General features: G+C 43.9%; 1 long non-coding RNA gene and 1 gene segment (V, D, J or C); one reads left to right on the top strand and one right to left on the bottom strand.

The window, feature by feature from the left end:
* The window catches only part of LOC144577367 (uncharacterized), a 120,910-nt gene extending 104,096 nt beyond the window's left edge, over positions 1 to 16,814 (top strand). The window contains exons 3-5 of the long non-coding RNA XR_013521085.1: positions 13,822 to 13,876; positions 14,242 to 14,378; positions 14,548 to 16,814. This is a non-coding gene — a long non-coding RNA (uncharacterized LOC144577367). The remainder of the gene's footprint in view (positions 1 to 13,821; positions 13,877 to 14,241; positions 14,379 to 14,547) is intronic.
* LOC100385731 (T cell receptor alpha chain constant-like) overlaps positions 1 to 18,827 on the bottom strand; it is a 257,258-nt gene that overhangs the window by 171,051 nt on the left and 67,380 nt on the right.

The raw sequence follows: 18,827 nt of genomic DNA, 5'->3' as shown, positions 1-18,827 counted from the left end.
AAAGAATTTAGATGTTTGGCTTTTATTTCATATTCAATCAGTGATCAAATGGTCACAGACATAGTAGTTGGGTGCTTATTCACACAAACAACTTTATAAATAAGAGGAGTGGGCAGTCAACTATGTAATGATTTTTGAGGGCTCCGAGAAGACCACTGTCCCCAAATCTCCTCTGTTGGTACCTGGCTTTCTGCCACTGGAGATTAATCCTTTGGACCATAGACACATAAAAACATTCCTGAAAGGACTGACACCTTAAGTCTTAACGGACAAATGAGTAAGGATTAATTTCTAATGGTAAGACCTTGGGGCTTGGGGACTAGAGAATCTTCCAGCACATAGCCAGGATGTCGGGAAGAGACGATCTCCTTTTGCTCTCACTCCATCATATTGTTTATCTATTTTTGAGGTGTTTCTTGAGTCTATTTTCTCTTTCCGAGTCATTTTGATCCTTCTCAATGTCTACCTCAGCTTCGTATTAACTTTACATCTGATCTCATTGTTTCCTGTCTCAGACCCAATCTTCCCATCCACAGTAATCTTTCCAAGTGCTCTTTGAAGCATATTTCCTCTTATGTGCCTCTGATTTCTGCCCATTTCCCATATAACAGAATCTAGTCCCTTAGTATGATTCACAAAAGCTTTCTCAGTCAAGCTATAAGCCACCACTCCAACCACTCCCTGCCCCAACTCAGACAGACTCAGCTCTCACCAAGTGAACACTGTTCCCCAAGCACGGTTCATATTCCTCCTTGACATTGCTCAAGCTGCATTCCCTCTGCCTGCTATGTCCTTCTCCAATCCCTCATTCATCAAAATCATTCATCCTTTAAGTCACTTTAACTAAAACTTCCACAGGGAGCCTTTCCTGGTCCTCCTGAACCAAGCTAATTTCCCCCTCCTTTGGGCTACTATGCATTGTACTCTGACCAACATTTATCATGGTCTGACTTCAGAAATTAATGACATGAAAGTCTGTATATGTCTCCCTTTGGAAAACTTGTACTCCTCCTATTCTCTCACTGGCTTTGGGAAGGTCCATTTCTAAAAGACAGATTTCTTAGGGAATTGATTTTCAAGAGGCTGCCAGGGTGCTCTATCCAAGACACAGGCGATACTTAGAAGTTTCATCTGAATCCTGTATGTGAACTGCTGGACTCTGAACAGAACTTGAAAGAAAATTTTCTGGTTGGATAATTTCTGGTGAGTGACCTGAAAGACATGGCTCCCACACAAGCAATATTTGGGATTCACAGTCCTTATTGGAGTCCTTAGTGCTCAACAAAGTAGCATAATGTGATCACCTCCCCAGGGAGAACCCAATGTGTGCAGTTCGGAAGGACTGTCCAACATTCTCTGCTCTGCCACAGCAGCATAACCAGGGCTGCTTGGTTTTGGAGTTATAAAATGACTGTGGTTTCAAGGGAAGCAATCTCAGACACTTCTCACCTGGGCCAAAGTGAGCATCAGTAGGAACTGAGAAAGATTCTGGGCTTTTCAAAATCACAAGGCAGGAGGGTCTGTGGCCTTCCATCAGTGTTAAACCTGGACTTGAGGCCTGACCTCAGGCATCATCCACTCACTGAGGCCTGGACCTGGAAATCAGACCCCTGGTGCAGGTCTGTATTTGAATGCAGGGAGCTGACCCTGGACACTTCCTTCCTATGGAGTCCTATGTATTAACTGTCAGTCTTCTGCTATGGAAATTTCTGTACGTTGTTTTTTGCAGGTATAGAACAGAGATTTCACCCTAGAAACCTATCCCTTATTCACACCAAAGGCATCTTGAGCAAGAGCATAGTGTAGGACATGCTTAACTCACCTCCCATTGGACAGTGATAGAAAAATGTCATTTTAGAATGATTTTTTTTTTCAATCTCTGCTCTCAGGAAAGGTGTCAAATGACATCTTTTTTTTTTTTTTAACAGCATTTTTATGAGAAGGATGAGGACCATGTACTCTGGGGACCTAGGTTTGAACTGTGGGGAGAGACTTGTTAGAAGTTTTTATAACAGGGATTTTTATAAAAGCAGGATTTCCTTTTTTCTTTCTTTTTCCCTTGGCAGAGCTGCTCCTTGAAGATTGCTGACAGCATCAAGTTTCTCTAGGTAAAGACCCTAGATGAACTTTGAGCACTCTTCTTTTGTTGAGAAAACTAAAGTAAGGTTGAGAATGAGGTTGTTCTCATTTCAAATAACGATTCACTCATTGTATTCGAGATTACAAAGTCATCATTAAACTGAAAACAGATGTTGTACGTCAAAATAGTAAGTGTTCTGTTAGAAAAATTAAATGGTGCCTTTTTAGTTAGAATGAGGGGCCTATTTTTCCCAAATCTGAATTCAGTTAGGTCTGTTGCTGTCCCACACATAGTATTATAAGATCTAATAAGACAGCTGAGCACCAGGTTTGCTTTGTCGGGGTCATGAAGGTTGGGCCCCATCTGAGAAGGTGGAGAGGCAGGTGAAGTGCTTCCTTGGAGGAAATGTGTTTTTTTCACTGTCAATCATTCCAGGGCAGGAAAAGAGCTAGTGTTGGTCTGAGAAGAAAAGACTTCCTCTGTTCTCTGCACTTGGAGATATGGAGATGCCTGCAGATTTTTACTGGGCGCCTTGAGCTGGTCTTTGCTATGTGTAAGCCTGCTTGGAGGTAGAAAGAGTCTCAAGTTGGGATTTGAGTCTCAAAATGTGCTCTTCTTTCTTCTTCAAACATTTAGCAGTGCTTTGAATGATTAGGAGAGTAGACCGCTGAGAGACTCCACGCTGACATGGGATCCATTGGGGTGGAGGTAGAGGGAAAAGCTGCCTGGAGAAAAGTCTCAGGACATGATGGAAAGTGGCCTGAGGAAGAGCACTGGCTCCGTGGAACTGTCGGGCCCCATGGAGACCCACTGTGGCATATGAAATTCCCACAAATCACTTGGGGACATAATGATATTCTACATGATGAGCTTGCAGGTTCTTGTAAATTGAATATTAATGAAATAGTGTCAGTATTTTGTAATCCACAGGCTGGTGAGGTCTGAGGACACTCGGATGACATAATGAAGGACTTCCTAAAAATAACAGACCTGAAACTTTTGAAGTAGTACTTGAAATAACATTTGTACAGTGACAACCACTGGTTTAATTAGCCATTGACCATCCTTAGCTACCTTTAAGACTAGAATGCTCAGCAACAGATTAATTATTTAAATTTTAGGTGTCATAAGAGCTAGAAAATAACAAGAAATCTGAAAATGGCCAGTTCCAATTTATACCTATGTAACCATACACGCATTCATCCATTTATTCATCCAACAAGTATTTGTTACCAAGCACCGTACTTACTAGAGGAATGCAGATCTTACTAAGACATTACCCTCCAGGGGCTTACATCTGAGAGAGTGAAGACAGGTAGGACTCTGCATCCCCTAGTCAGAGAGGCAGGTTGTTTCTGGTTAATAATACAATTAGGCAAGCACCCCTCTCAGATTCTTTCCCAGGGGATTGTGTCACCCATGGAAACAGATATGCTTTTCCATGACCTTCCTTTTATATCTATGATCCCCAGTGTCGGAGAGCTGCTGTAATAGGCCTAGCTGTTCTACTAGCCTACGGGTACTCTATTGGTCCTTGGTTTTGGCTTCCAACCAGAGGCTGCATCCTGAAATGACAGGCAAGGTTGAGACAAAGATGGAGCGGAACACCTAGAGAGCTTTGGCCAGTCCAGCATTGCCCTCCAGTGGTCAAATGCAAGAAAGTAGGGACTGATGAATTCTTAGCATGAAGTCCTGAGATGGATGTCTGCGGATTAATGAGGGGGTTCCGGGATGGCTCCCCGAGATGAAGGGTGGGAAAACGGAAATTGGGAGCCAGAGTTGAGAAGTGAAAGTGAGGATTCAGATTCATTCATGAGGGGGCACCTTGAGAGACAGGCATAGAGAGGATCAGAGACAAAGACCCTGTTAGCTTCCTAAAACTTGGGTTTTGTCAGGAGAAATAGTAATAGTCTGGCAAGATGACCAGGCTCCCCTGGGGATTAGAAAGTGGGTGGTGGCAGTGGAGGAGTGGTTACCTAGAGCTGTACATCCAATCTTCTCAGTCCACCCTTTTTAAGGTTCTAGGGAGACTTTGATCTAGAATTACTACCTCCAGATTCAGGGGCAGTCCAGGAAGGAGCACAAATCTCCTGAAATAAAATTGGAGGCAAACTTTTATGTATAGCAAACTTTTTTCATTAGATTTGCAAAGAGGTCTAGGTCATAAGAAGGTTAAGTCTGCATTTTTCCTGGGACTTAAATGGTTTCAGTCTCCGGTCTTACATATAGGTGGTTCAATAACTTGGCCTTGGAAGGAAGGTTTTTCTTAACCACAGGGAGTTCCTCCAATTGGGTCAATTTCATGGAAGATGTCCAGCACAGAAGGACACTGTCTTGTCTTCCAGATCTTGGATCTCTGTGAGTCAAGGCTGAAGCAGTGTTGGCAGCCAGTCTGCTCCTGGCAAAATCTGCAACTAGCACAATGTCTGCTTCTTTCCTTTTGTTTGACCTTTGCACACAGTGTCCATCAGCTCTATCACCACTTATCTTATTGGGTCATGGAAGCAATGGAGCTTCACCCCCCTCCACCCTGAATCCTCCCCTGCTTTATTTCTTTAAGTTGACCTATGACTTGACTTCCTGAACCTTCATCAAGCTTGAAATCCTCTGTGTCCTTGTCCCTGTTGCTCCCCTACCCTATTCCTCTGAAAAGATAGAGAAATGAGTCAGAGAAACTTCCTGGCCAAGTTAAAAACAAACCAAAATTACCTGATGGCTAGCTCAGGAGCTGGATAACTATAGCATAATGTAGAAAAGGTTGAATTGCTCACATAATTGTCTGTAAATTTCAAGCAGCTTCGACCTTTCTGTAGAAGACCTGTCTGTATCCGATGCACAGTTCAAATGGTGGTTCAAGGGGAGGAGGAATGAGAGTAGGATATCGAGGAAGGATGGACCTGGATACCTTAGTGACAGCACTCTTGGGAGACACCATAGTTACAGTAGCTCTGTGCATGTGTGTGTAGCTCTGTGTGCATGGGTGTGTAGCTCTGTGCATGGGTGTGTAGCTCTGTGTGCTGGGTGTGTAGCTCTGTGTGCATGGGTGTGTAGCTCTGTGTGCTGGGTGTGTAGCTCTGTGTGCATGGGTGTGTAGCTCTGTGTGCTGGGTGTGTAGCTCTGTGTGCATGGGTGTGTAGCTCTGTGTGCTGGGTGTGTAGCTCTGTGTGCTGGGTGTGTAGCTCTGTGTGCATGGGTGTGTAGCTCTGTGTGCTGGGTGTGTAGCTCTGTGTGCATGGGTGTGTAGCTCTGTGTGCTGGGTGTGTAGCTCTGTGTGCATGGGTGTGTAGCTCTGTGTGCTGGGTGTGTAGCTCTGTGTGCATGGGTGTGTAGCTCTGTGTGCATGGGTGTGTAGTTCTGTGCATGGGTGTGTAGCTCTATGTGCTGGGTGTGTAGCTCTGTGTGCATGGGTGTGTAGCTCTGTGTGCATGGGTGTGCAGTTAAAATGAAACTTTCTGAAGTTAGTAACTGTCTTTCCAGTACTACCTCATAACCCCAGTGCCTCTAACAGAGTAAACACTTGCTAAAAAGCATATTGCCCCATAGTACAGTGGTTGAGAGATGATGCTTTGGAATCCAACCATCTAGAATTTTAGCTTTTCTACTGTAGTTCAACCCTAAGACAGTTTCTTAGCCTTTCTGACCTTAGGTTCCTCATCCCTATAACAGGGATAACAATAGCTGCCTTCCCTCCCACACCCAGAACATCGATGAGGATTAGAGATGATGCATGTGAAGCCTCAGGCATTGTGCCTGACGCGTGGTCACTGCTCAGTAAAGAGGAGCTGTTTATGTTATTTCCGTGCATGGGTATGTGCAGATCTCTGGGAATATGAGGGCTTTTCAGCCAAAGTCCAACTTAACTGTAAAATAAAATCAGCTTCATTTTGAGAAAGTGAAATGTGCAGGCATGGGGGGGAAATGATTCTCTTTCTACATGCCCTTTGCCACTCCCTTCTATAACCACAAGGACTTCACCCAAGTTTCCAGGGACTAATGTGCTCTTGAACCCTGTCTGGGAAGGAAACACCCCTTGCATACAAATAAGCTTTCTGTTGAAATGGGCATGAAGGGGCCGTGGCTGACCCTCCCCTTCTGCCGTGTGGCCTGATGCTCATCTGACTGTCGGCACGGCTGTCTTCTGCTGTGGGCGATTGTGATCGACCCAGTCTCAGGAGCCGCCAACACAAGGGAGACTTGGAGCCTTTGTATTCAGTCATCATTGAGAGCCTGTTAGGAGGACAAGGTGCCATGTGGCCACTTGAAAGGCTGAGAGTCTGGAAATGGCCATGATGGAGAAAAATCCTTTTACTTGGCTGACAGGGGCCAGGTCTGTGGCTTTAAGGTAATTGGCACAGATGCTGAGTGAGGGGGTGCATTCATTTTGTGCCCAATAAAACAACTTTCATTCAGGGATGTGAATTGTTATCTCCTCAGGAAAGGTGAAGGTACAGAAACAGGTTGTAATTTCTTGGAGAATCTAATTCCCTTGTAGCTGGAGACAGAAAGAGAGTGAGAGGGAGGGAGAGAGAGATGAAAGGAAGCTCTATTGTCCTAGGAAGTCCTGGGTAATTACCCAGCCTGGATTTCTCGTGGAGCTTCAGGATGGTACCAGATGTGCCCAGGCCCTCTGTGCACCACCCCACAGAGCCAGCAACCAGAGTCCATCTCCTCCCCGCGTGGCTGTTCTTCACGCCTGGGAACACATCAAAGGAGGTTTGATGTTCATAAACTGCTGTGAGTCATTTTCACGTGGAGCTGCGGGGAGCTGCCTGTACTGCTGCATGCTGCTGTATTCAGCCCTTTGTGAGAGACGCTGAGCTGAACCAATCTCCCATTATGGGTGAGAGTAGATTCCTCCTGGGAGACCTGGATTGGCCACACACCCCTGTGCAGAATAAAACAGGCATTCGTATTGAGAAGTAGTTATTAAAGCATCCCCGAGTCTTGGCTATGCACCTACACTGCCCATGGGGACAGCTCTGCATGGTCCTTCCACAAGAGTGTGGCTACCTTCAGGCCCTGCTGTTAGTGCCAGTAACATCTGAAGCCTCCCTGTTTGCCTTGCTCCGAGGACAAAGGACATCGACAAGACTCCAAATACCACCCCGTGTCTTCTCAATTGGAGGAGGAAATTCTGCTTGCTCCCGTTGAGTTTGACTATTGCTGGAAAAAGTGTCCCATACGACTCTCCTTGAGGGCTGGCAAAGGGCTGGGAAATTAGCCACAAGACTGCAGAGCTGGAATGGGCCTTAGTCATCATCTGGTTCTAGTCCCTCAAATTACAGATGATAAGTGAGGTACAGAGAGGTTAAGCGAGTTGTCTAAAGTCACACAGACAAGTGAGCATTTCTAGCACAGGAAGCAATTTTCTAAGAGAGGGAGAGAAATACTGGTAGGGTGAATCTTGCCTCGACTTTTTCACTGGAAGATGCTTCAGAGGGTCGACTCTATGGAAAGCGATGGGGACCAGGAGAGCAGCAGCTGATTTCAGTTTTGCACCTCAGTTTCTCTGTATGAAAAATGGCTGTTTTATTTACTTTCATTTCAGGACTGTTAGGGGGCTTCATCAGCGACTCTGAGAAGTCCTGGGAGTTTTGGGCTTTCAGGTTAATCAGAGAACAGTTTCTTGTTGAGCCTGAGAGGGGCACTGGTTGCTTGGACTGAGTAATCTGTTCTCTGTTCCTCAGCTGCCACAAAAGCCTTACGAAGCCCCTGGGTTTGGCAATGTGAAATAATTAAATAAAGGAATAGTCAGACAGAGTGGCGGGGTTGGGGAAAAGTGTGAGGAGTGGGGAAGTGGGTGGAATATAGTCATAAAATAGCAATCTCTGCCTGCTCTGGACCTGGGATACTCTCCTAGGAAAGTTTGTCTTCCAAATGAGGCTGTTTCTGCAGTCAGCAGGGCAGGGCCCCTTCCTTTTGTTTGGGGCAGCATGGAAAGTGTTTTCCTATCTATGTGCATTTGAATGCACTTTAGATATGCTGTTTCTCTTCAATTTTGTTGGAGAAGCAAGTGTGGTTTGCTCTTTAAAATGCCCAGAGCTCCCTTTCCCTTTTGGGGTTTGTGGTGACAGGTCAGACCACAGAATTGACTCGTGGTAATGGGGCTTCTGAATAAATGAGCCCCCAAGGACTGCCAGGGGGACCAGAGAGCAGCAGACACCTGCTGGGGCTGAGCCTGGCAGCAGAAGCCATGCAGTGTCCCCCGGCCCAGGAAAAGTGGCCCCAGACGCTGCTCCTCATTTTCTGGCAACGTCCCCTGGCATGGCGAAGTCCCACGAGCCCAGGGGCCCACGCCCCGACATCAGTCTTCTAAACCGCTCTATTCTGTTATTACCTTGTCAACAATAGTATCCAGAGATCTAAAGGATAAGTCTGCATGATGATGCAGTGAATGACTGGTTAGGTGCCTCCTGTTTAATAACCAGAGAAATATTGCTGTGCGGCATCTCTCCATATGCTGTGGCATCTGTGTCTGGCATGTAAGGGACTAATTTTCTTCACATATCTCATTAAAGATGTAAAGCAAAATGGAGGGGTTTCCAGCCTAACTCTGCCCAGCCCGCCTGCAAACTCACGTTTCTTACCATCTGCTGCCATCTAGTGGCCACTTGTCTCTTTTCTGCATTTGTTGATTTCATAACGGGGCTGAAGTTTTGGTCCCTGTGAAACAGGAGTATGAGAGTTACATAAAAACCATAATCTTGGATCTCCTCAGATTCCTCATGGCAATTGAGAGTTGGTCCCCATCCCGTGACATCCACCTAGACCACCCTGAGATTGCCTTCTGAGGCTGGCGAGCCTTCTCCCCAGTGGAGAGATATCGTCTGTTGACTTTCCCACAAATCTGCCCGCATTCCCTACTCTAAAAGTAACTCATAAAATCCTGGTACACTGGGCAGTTCTTTCCAGAGGCCAAGGTGAATCCTGTGATCTTGGGGCAGACAGAGTCCCAAACCCTTGCTGAAACCTCCCCGATTATTGAGGAATCCCCAGAGGTTGGGATGGAAAAGACACCCAGAGGAAGGGCATTCCATGAGCCTTTTCCAGCGGCTCCACACAAAGTCCTTGTAAGAGGAAGCTCACTTACATCGCAATTCAGGACTCATGTTTCTGAGGCTGATCTTGTCTGTCACTTGCTCCGTGGTCTATGCTGGCATCGGAGTATGTTTTTAGTCTTGATTCGTCAGCGTGGGGCTTGGGATAGCTGTGAAACACTCCCCAGGATGGAAGATACAGTGTAATATGGAGGGCTGAACTTGTCATTACAACTCGTGAGAATGGTGAATGAAGAGCAGAGAGGGCTGTGCCAGCTGCAGGGTTTAGGTACGGGCTGCAGGTGCCTGTGCATCGCTGTGGGCCCCTCACATGAGAGGATGGAGCCAGCGCCTCTGGGCTGGGAGCTAGACACACAGAGTGATGTTGCTTTTTGTCAATCAAACCAAGCAGTTAATATTCTTCTCTTTAAACCTCAGTGTGTGTTCATTAATTTTATTAATTGATTCATTCTTCCATATGTTCTCAGCTCTAGGATATGCAGTGAAGTAAACACAAAAAGAAGAGTATGACAGTCTCAACCCTTGAGGATTTTATTATTAGAGAGGGAAGTAAAAAGGAAGCATAACAGTCAACCCATAGTAATTCTCCAAATGAACATTTTTCCAAATGAGAAAATATCTAACATACGAAGTAGGGATTCAGAGACGGGTCACTAGTGGTTACAGCAGCTGGAGAATGTATCATGTAAGTAAATATTATAATTCAAACTGCCTAAGGAATTGCAGTTGATGGTGAAACTCTCCTTAAGATGTGTGGCCTTGTAAGTCCCCAAACTCTAGGTACTCTGCTCCAGCTGTCATCTCCCTGAGTCAGAAGACAATGGGAAACAAGGGGAATCTTCCAGGACCCCTTATAATTGACCTGTAATAGTTTTCTTCCCCTTCTCAATATTACTGTTCATTCATTGATTGACATATTCATTCATTTACTCATTCAAGAAACCTATACCATGCCAGACCCGGAGTTACAGAGAGAAATAAAAAAAATTTCCTATTTTTTCACACGAGGTTGCCACTGAGTTGGAGCTGCAGAGAACAGAGACAAGCCCAAATCACTAAAAATTGTTGTCTCTATCTTCAGGTACTTCATTTGTTAGTTGCCTGTTGATTCTTTGCTGCTTTTGGATCATCTGCTCACAGGGTCCTCCCACTTTCTCTCTGCTGCCCCCAATGTTCTGCAGTGTTTGTTTTTTTCACAATCCGTTCATACCTTTACCTCTGGAGGTGAGGGTAAGTGAAGGTTCCTGACACTTCTAGTCAGCAGGGATGATGGTCAGAGAGAACATTTTATTGATCATGTGGAAGTAATCTAAACAGAAACAAACAAATAAAAGACCCTCTTCTTTGGTCTTGGTTAAAAGCAAAAAACCACTAGTTTTCAATGGTATTTGATATGTCTTATGAGGAAGAAATTCTATTATGTCAAATTTTCAAAAGTCTGTGCTACTGTGATAAAGATACTTACATTCCATAACCAGAGAGTTCGGTGAAAAGGGGCTGTTAAGAGACCAGGCAACTGGGGGAAAGGTTTTATGTAATTTGAATTTACAGAGGGTTGGCCTCTCCTTGTGCTTACTGACAAGAAACAAGAAACTTCAATATCAACTCCCTAGGAATATAACCTTTAATAGCAAAGCATTTGATCAGAAAGAGCTCAAAAAAGTATTGTATTGTTCACATAATCTGTAGAATGTTTGTGTAGGAAGATAATTTGTTTAGTTGAATTATAAATAAACTCACAACATTTTACTACTTAACTCATTCCTTTCTTTCTCTCTCATGTGGTCTTTTCTTTCAGTCAGAAGAACTTTAGCCTCTCCTGGTTTTCCCCCTCCTCATGCCTGGGCCTACTTTTTTTTTTCTTAGCAAACCACAAGAAATAAGGGTCTGTAGTAGGCATTGCCCAGGGCCTCGTTTCTTTGCCAGTCCAGTTGTTGGCATTTAGATTCTGGAGATGGAGGCTGCCAGGGTGCAGTTGGTATCCGATGATTTATACGTTTCTGTGGGTCCTGAGACACAGGATCCAGCTGCTTGTTGGCGTAGCTGAGTCCCAGATTTGGGCTGGGTCACCTTGGTCTTACTCACCCTTCCTGGACAAACAGACCACCCTCCACACACCGTTGGCTCCAGGTCTTGGAACCGAAGTGAAGCCAAAGATTAGAGTCTCCATGTCTTTATTCTCTCTCTCTTCATTTCTGGAAATGTCACAAGAAAGAAGTGAAATTCTGCTTGATTTCATGGGATTGTGAAGATGTTGTCACTTGGAGTTTAATGCGGATTAGTAGAAACCACAGCCCCTGAGCTTCCCACTTCTCCCTTTATCCCCCATCATGTCTCCTCTGAGCTTAAAGGAGTTTAGCCCCCAACTTGCCAGCCAGGAACTGGGGAATGGAATTTAATTTTCCTTGCACACCTACTGTGTGCCTTCAACTTCTCAACAACACTGACTCACATAACTTTCACAGCCAATCAAGGTGTGTATTACATTCCCATTTCACGAACAAAGAGGACCCAGGAGGTTAAGTAACTTTCCCAAAGTTTTAGAGCTAATTGTGCGAGAGAGAGATCCCTTGAATCTAGATATAAAGTTCTGGCAATTTCTATGACCATATACAGCCAAAAGGAAGGAGTAGGCCAGTTCTCTTTCCTTCTCTACCTGCCACTGTCTTTGTGAAAGGATCAAGCAATGTTGGGAGGTGGGAGATTCCTCAGCTGTGTCCATGACCCAGGAGCCCCATTCCGCGGCCCCCACCACATGTCATGAATCCAATTACTCCAGTGGTCAACTTCAGTTTTCAGCAGGTGCTGGGAGTTGCCCAGGGCTTGCCTGGTAGGGTCATGTGAAGGGAACAGCCCAGTCACTATCACATCCTTAGCAGCCCACTGTTACTCCCAGTGTCCTTAGGGCCAGAATTAGCCAGCATCCCAGAAATTCCTCAGATGAATCTTGCTCCCAGGGAGCACCAAACCTCTGATGAGGAGGGCAAGGGAGAGCCAGATACCCCAACCCACCACCGTGCTTTATCCACTGACAGGCTGGACCTGAGTGAGGAAGACTAGTGGCAAGAGTGTCCTCCAGCCAGACCTCTTCTGCCCTTTGCTTTCCCACAATGGGGGGGTGGGCCCCGCTAGCTCTGGGAGGGTTTCTCATGGGCTTCTCTGAAGCAGGTACTTCCTGGTGAAGTAGGTACTTCCTAGTGTGGGAATCCCCACACTCACAGGGGACTGTGAGATGTTGGGGATTTCTGCCTCTCAGAAGAGGGAGGTGATAAAGTTGGCCGGCACCCACAGGCTCTTCGGGCTCAGCTACATAACAAGTGGTGGGGCTTGCCTGCTGATGATAGGCTCTGTTGGCTTTGGAACAAGCTGAAAGAATTGATATTAATATTTGTGAAGTAAACAGAGGCCCTGGAACTCAAGGCACAGGCCAAGTACCGCTCAGGTAAAGCTGGGGCCAGAGTGAAACAAGCAAATGCTTGAAGTGCAGTGGGTGGGTGGCCAGAGGACAGGTGTAAACCCCCAGAGAACTGGTCAGAACTGACTGCAGAGAGGGTGCCAGGCACCCTCTGATGGTCAGTGAGTGCTCTATTAGGGTTGGATTTTGCATGTGGGAGAGGCCTTCTGATTGGTTTTTGAGTAAACTTGTTAATCTTTGATTGGTTTACTATGTATTGGTAATAATACACGGGAGTTTTCCAGGCTGGGTGGGCCATATGGCTTTTCCAGTTTTCAATGAATTTGAAAATGTGGTCATCTGCTTTGGGTCTGAGTCTTGCATAAGCAATTCTCAACCCCAACTCTGGATCTTGAGCAAGATTGTTAACCTTTCTGGGCCTCCATTTCCTTGTCTATAACAGGAAAGGGTTAAGCTGTATGACCATCTGGAAAGCAGCCCCAGGTGCTGAGCAGGCAGAGACCCCTCCTAGGTGGCCCGCCCCTTCTTCCCTCAGGCAGCAGGCTGCCCTCCTGCAATCACGTTACTTCTCGAAGCCACTGCAGATACTCAGCCGAATTTGATTTTCCCTGAGTAAAGATATGGGTAGAGTCACAGAGAGGTTTCGTCCGGGCTCTGAAGGCCTCCAGGATCACTCTGGATGACAAATAGAATGCAATCAGTTGGTCAGTGTGCCTAAATCCTCTTGCCATGGTGGTGTTTGCAGTTCAATTTTGTTTTTATAGAATATGAGATTTAGTGATTCAGTGAGAGACAGAGGTGTTTCTTTTGTAACCATGATATTGATGTAGTATTTAGCCCCCATTTGAGTGTGGTTCTCTGTTGAGCACCATCCTCAGTGCATTAAATGGAAAGAAACTTCCCTCTTGAAGCTTCCAGTCTGAATCAACGAGGTGGTTCTTGTATGAAAGGTAGACAGACATACAGGCTGGTACAAGAAGGCCAAAAAGTTAATCTTTCCTTCCCATGAAGTTGCCATTGTGAACAAACACCAGGAGACAGGCGAACAAAGAATTAACAATGGGAGTAACACTCCTGTTCCAAATTCAGAGCTGTCAGTGGTTCAGGATTAGGTCTAGGAGTGCCGAGGTCCTTTGCTGGCATCATCAGCTTACTCCTTTCCCCAATGGATGTGAATAGAGAGAGGCAGGAAGGAGAGATTCTTTAATAGACAATTGCTGAACAGGAATTTTACATTTACTCTTCTTTTTTACATCCCAATTTTGTAGATGAAGAACCTGAGGCTCACCTTGCTTATGTGACTTGAGCAGGTTCATGCATCTTGTAAGTAGTGGAGATAGAGTCAGAACCAGGTCTTCTTGCTCTCTGTCATATAAACCACGTACATTGAATTACAAACTGAGCCTGATCTATGGTGAATCGTACTAATGCTCTGCTTTTGCCATGGGCACCAGAGGAGATACCTTTCTTTCTTGACGCTAATCTCAAAGGCTAAATTATATCCCCCAAACTCATTTCCATTAATAACGTATCAAAGATGTGTCATGCATTAATTTATCCAAAGTGATATTGATTCTATTTACATTTCAGTGCCACCTTTTAATGTTACTATTTTCATAAATTAAGTATGCAATATATAAAGCCAGTCTTCATTTATTGATATGTTATTTTCAACCCAAACTTCTTAGTCTGATATTCCAGCAATACTGGAACATTAACAGTTGATAATAGCTCTATGTGCTACCTCTCCAAGAAACAAATTTGCATTTTAACCTGCATCTTCAATGGCTGAATTTCAAAGGGTCGCTGATAAATGCCACAGCAGGTTGGTGGGAATATATTTCTTTTTAAGGATAATATTTGTGTGTGTGTGTGTGTGTGTGTGTGAAATCCTACCACATAAGTCACTACCCTATGGGTAAGGCCAGTCTTGACCTAAAATGAAGAATTCTGTAAAATTTCAAATGCAAATCACATTCTGTTTTTTATGTTAGAGAAAACCACAAATTGGAGGAACAGAGCTGTGCCTCTGGCCATTTCCTGGCACTGCAGAGGAACATCTTGCCCCTGGTCTCCAGCGGGTGACGTTCCTCTTCTGCCACAGGCCCCAGCAATGTTGATGTGATTGCCATCAGAGCTCAGAAGTACAGAGCAGAATCATCCCCTGGAGGAGGATTCCCTTCAGTGTAAGAAGTTCTTACAGAATTAATCCTCAAAGACTATGGGTGGACTCTGCTGGGCTTTTCCCTGGGTGTACCAGAAGAGATGAAGAGCCCTCAAATACAGGAAGGTGCTCTTTTCGGTGACAGTAGTTCTCCTGGACCCTGTGGCTAACTATGCTCCCACCTCTGCAGTAAGATCACAGCTAATCTGGAGAGGCAAGAGCTCTCACCAGGCAACTGAAAGAGAAAGTGTCCTGTGTGGATTGCAAGGGGAGCCGGGACACATTGCTGGAAATGAAGTGGCAGGTCATAAACTATCATAAACTCAAGAGGAGAGGATTTCCTTTTTGAGACACTCATCACAACTAGAGAGACTGCAGCTAAGAAAAATGAAATCTTAGGGGAACTTGGACTCTTGAAGTATTTGAGCTATTCAGAGGAAATAGAAACTTGGAAGAGATCTTTGTTCCATGATTTTTTGGCAGCTTCTTACCACCAGCCACCATTACTCCAGATTCTCTCTGAGGATCCTGCACCAGGAGAATGAGTTGACTGGACACCTCTGGGAACTGTGGGCAGCTCCAGACTGAACTAGAGAAGGGGCATGTCAAAGGTCACTTATTTGTGGCCTGGCCCTTTGAAGGCCAGATGTAAGAACCAATTTCTCAGAGGTCCCATGCGAAATGCTTTTCATATTTATTTCCATCTGAGACTCACTTAGGCTAGGCAAATATCCCATGGGTCTCTATCTCTCCAGTGCTTTCTTGATCACATAAAATAAGCTCTTTGGAATGAATAAAGAGAGTGGTATTACTTTGGCTCGAACACTAATGAGCACTTTCACTTTGTCATAGTGTAAATATTAAAGTTATAAGAGACAGCCCTGGGACCAACTAATTTTTTTTTAAAGACCCAAAGTGCTTGCATAGTTTCTAAAATTCTACACTGAGGAACTATATCGTCATTCAGCACTGAGACTCCTTGGTTCCCTGACACCAAAGTCTGCAGGTGGCTCCATGAGCCAACCAGGATGGAGCTCCTTATAGCTCCATGCAATGTCAGAACTGGAAAACTTAGAAATCTTTCGGTCCACCCATCATTTTATGGGTGGTAGACTGAGATCCAGAGAGTGCTCATATCTCCTAATTAACTATGAAGAGTTATGATTAAAATGCAAATCTGGGGCCCTCCAATTTGGTCCTCTTCTCACTCTACTTCTTACTGGGGCTTTCCCAGCAAGTGATTCCTTGATTGGTAGAGCAGAAAATAACTTCAGTTTTTAGGATGACTTTATTCCCTTAAAGAGCATCTTTGTCACATCTTCTCCTTGCCATTTCTAGGGGCTCTACAGTGTTTACCTACTGGTAGATTTGTACCAGGTATGCTGGTACAAATTATAGAAATATTTGTAATTATTCCATTTTATTCTGAATTTATTGATACAGCATTTCTTCTGTTTTATTGGCCATTTTTAAGGGAGAAGGAACCCAAGATGAATTGCTATAGCTCGCCTTTGAACTCAACTCATTTTAATCCTTGTGACCTATGATAGTAAAAATGCTTGATGAAACAGGTTTCAGGATTACTGAATCCACTTGAATTTTTTTGATGACAGTGGCCAAATATAATTTACAATTCTGTGGTGGAGTTAGGCTCCTTCTGTTCCCCAGTGTTAGGCATTTTCTTGCACTAGGTCCTCTGGAAGGATTTAGAAACAAGGCAGTATTGTACTTTTGAATAAAAATGGTTTGTCAAACAGATTACCTTTGTAGTTTGTGTTGGTGAACAAAAATTATCAAGAACTCTACCTGAAGTCTGAAACAAATTCAGAAAAAAATGAAAGGTACTTTTATTTTACATAGTAGGGAGTAGATTTTAGGAACTCCTTACTCCTGGGGTAGAACATATGAATATGTGTTCTAGAGAGATTTAGACAAATTTACTTCTGTTAGCCAAATGACTTTAAGGGAAACTAGGAATGTTTTCCAGGCACATAATCTTGTAGTTAAAAGATACTTTTATTAGATCATTTTTTCTAATTATAAAAATATGTTCTCATTGAAGAAGAAATTGTGGTTTATATCTAATTATAAAAAGAAGAGGAAGAAGGAAATAATCTATGAACTCACTACCCAGAGACGATTATGATATCATTTTGGTATATTTCCTTTTAGTCTTTGGTCTTAAGTATATTTCCTTATATTGTGGTGAGGCCATATCGTATATTCAATTTTCTGTTAACTTTATTCCATTTATATTAGAGTAAGATATTTTTCCTCATGTAATTTAGAACTCTTCAAAATCTGATTTTTAATGATGGTGTAGTATTCTACTGGTAGATGTTGCTTAATTTGCTTAACTATTTCTCTAATGTTGGATAGGTAGGTTATTTCAAGTTATGTGAAAGTATGAAAAGTATTTAATGAACATTTTACTTATATAGAATCTGCTCAGAAGACCCTTTTAATGATAGATTTTCAACTACTGGGTCAAGAGGATGACCATTTTAAAAGCTCCTGATACCAAATACCAAATAATCTACTGTTATACTGTATCAGTTTGCAATCAGAGCAGTAATAAACGTAATGTTTTTTGAAACAGTGTCTGGCACCGTCACTGGGGCTAGAGTGTAATGGCACGATCTCGGATCTCGGCTCACTGCAACCTCCACCTCCAGGGCTCAAGTGATTTTCCTGCCTCAGCTTCCTGAGTAGCTGGGATTACAGGCATACACTACCACTCCTGGATAATTTTTTATGTTTTTAGTACAGATGGAGTTTCACTATGTTGGCCAGGCTGGTCTCGAAATCCTGACCTCATGATTTGCCTGCCTTGGCCTCCCAAAGTGCTGGGATTATAGGCATGAGCCACCACGCCTGGCCAATACACTTTTAATATATTAAGCATATTAACATTTGACTGTTATACAGCTCACCTATCTTTTTAATTTTTTTTTTTATTAAGTTGGTATTGATTTTTATTTTATTTTATTTTTCTCTTTTTTAAAATTGCATTTTAGGTTTTTGGGTACATGTGAAGAACATGCAAGATTGTTGCATAGGTACACACATGGGAGCATGATGTGCTGCCTTCCTCCCCATCACCTATATCTGGCATTTCGCCCCATGCTATCTCTCCCCAACTCCCTACCCCCCGCTGTCCCTCCCCTGTTTCCTCCCAACAGACCTCAGTGTGTGATGCTCCCCTCCCTGTGTCCATGTGTTCTCATTGTTTAACACCCACCTATGAGTGAGAACATGTGGTGTTTTATTTTCCGTTCTTGTGTCAGTTTGCTGAGAATGATGGTTTCTGGGTTCATCCATGTCCCTACAAAAAGGACACGAACTCATCATTTTTGATGGCTGCATAATATTCCATGGTGTATATGTGCCACATTTTCCCTGTCCAGTCTATCATCGATGGGCATTTGGGTTGGTTCCAGGTCTTTGCTATTGTAAACAGTGCTACAATGAACATTCGTGTGCATGTGCCCTTATGGTAGAACAATTTATAATCCTTTGGATATATACCCAGTAATGGGATTGCTGGGTCAAATGGAATTTCTATGTCTAGGTCCTTGAGGAATCACCACACTGTCTTCCACAATGGTTGAACTAATTTACACTCCCACCAACAGTGTAAAAGTGTTCCTATTTCTCCACATCCTCTCCAGCATCTGTTGTCTCCAGATTTTTTAACGATTGCCATTCTGACTGGCGTGAGGTGGTATCTCAATGTGGTTTTGATTTGCATTTCTCTAATGACCAGTGATGATGAGCATTTTTTCATATGTTTGTTGGCCTCATGTATGTATTCTTTTGTAAAGTGTCTGTTCATGTCCTTTGTCCACTTTTGAATGGGCTTGTTTTTTCTTGTAAATCTGTTTGAGTTCTTTGTAAATTCTGGATATCAGCCCTTTGTCGATGGGTAGATTGCAAAAAATTTTTCCCATTCTGTTGGTTGCCAATTCACTCTAATGACTGTTCCTTTTGCTGTGCAGAAGCTGTGGAGTTTGATTAGGTCCCATTTGTCTATTGTGGCTTTTGTTGCCAATGCTTTGGTGTTTTGGTCATGAAGTCCTTGCCTACTCCTATGTCCTGAATGGTTTTGCC

The sequence above is a fragment of the Callithrix jacchus genome, chromosome 8, assembly GCF_049354715.1.
Source record: "Callithrix jacchus isolate 240 chromosome 8, calJac240_pri, whole genome shotgun sequence".
Taxonomy (NCBI): domain Eukaryota; kingdom Metazoa; phylum Chordata; class Mammalia; order Primates; family Cebidae; genus Callithrix; species Callithrix jacchus.
Note: the sequence above shows the minus strand (reverse complement) of the source record. Positions and strands in the feature narration are given on the sequence as shown.